Here is a 939-nt window from a genome sequence, read left to right on the forward strand (position 1 = left end):
CTTTGGGCGGCACTCTGGATCTGTTGGACAGCTAATTCGCCAGCCAACTCGGCTTCCGCATCCCCTCCGGTTGGCGCCACAGCTCGGTCTGCTGTGTCGAGCGCAGCTTGAGCCTGCGCTGCCGTTTGTTGTGCCAAGGCAGCCGAGCTGTTGGCCGCCTCAATGGCCCGTACTACGCTGGCCTCGACATCTGGCGGGAGGTCTGCTTCATTGAGCAACTCTTGTAGCTCTTGCGCTGCCATCTGGGCATCTCGAGTGGCATTTCTCGCCTCTTCGATGATCGATGCTGCATTTTCCGCCGTGACTCCAGAACCCGAGACATTTGCCGCTAGGGCAGACGTTGTCGCGGCTGATCTCGCGATAGTTGCCGCATTTTGGGCCGCCGCCGCAAGTTGTGCCGCAAGCGGGGCCAGGTCCCCGCTCGCTCCGTCCGCAGCTTCTTGCGCTCTTGCGGCGGCAGTTTCGGAAGCGGCCGCTGCATTGTCTGCCACCGCCGCTGCTGCGGTTGCATTGATTGCGCCTTGTGAAAACTCCAGCGCAGCATCGCTGTCTCTGCTGATCTTCGCATTGCAACTTGTCGAACGGTTTCTTGATCTGGGGTGGCTGTGCTTTCAGTCGTGGCTGTGTCGTCAGATGTCGGGCTTTCATCGGTTGTACCCGGGGAGTCAGTGGTTGGGCTAGGGCTGCTCTCACTGGAAAGGGTGCTAACACTGCTTAGCGTGGTATCGCTGGTAGGCGTGCTGTCAGGGCTGGTGACGGTGGTCGGCGTGCCGTCAGTGCTGCTAACGGTGGTCGGCGTGCCGTCAGTGCTGCTAACGGTGGTAGGCGTGCCGTCAGTGCTGCTAACGGTGGTTGGCGTGCCGTCTGTGCTGCTAACGGTGGTTGGCGTGCCGTCAGTGCTGCTAACGGTGGTAGGCGGGCCGGCCGGGCTGCTCAAGG

The sequence above is a fragment of the Hippocampus comes genome, unplaced genomic scaffold (assembly GCF_001891065.2).
Source record: "Hippocampus comes isolate QL1 unplaced genomic scaffold, H_comes_QL1_v1.1 scaffold225, whole genome shotgun sequence".
Taxonomy (NCBI): domain Eukaryota; kingdom Metazoa; phylum Chordata; class Actinopteri; order Syngnathiformes; family Syngnathidae; genus Hippocampus; species Hippocampus comes.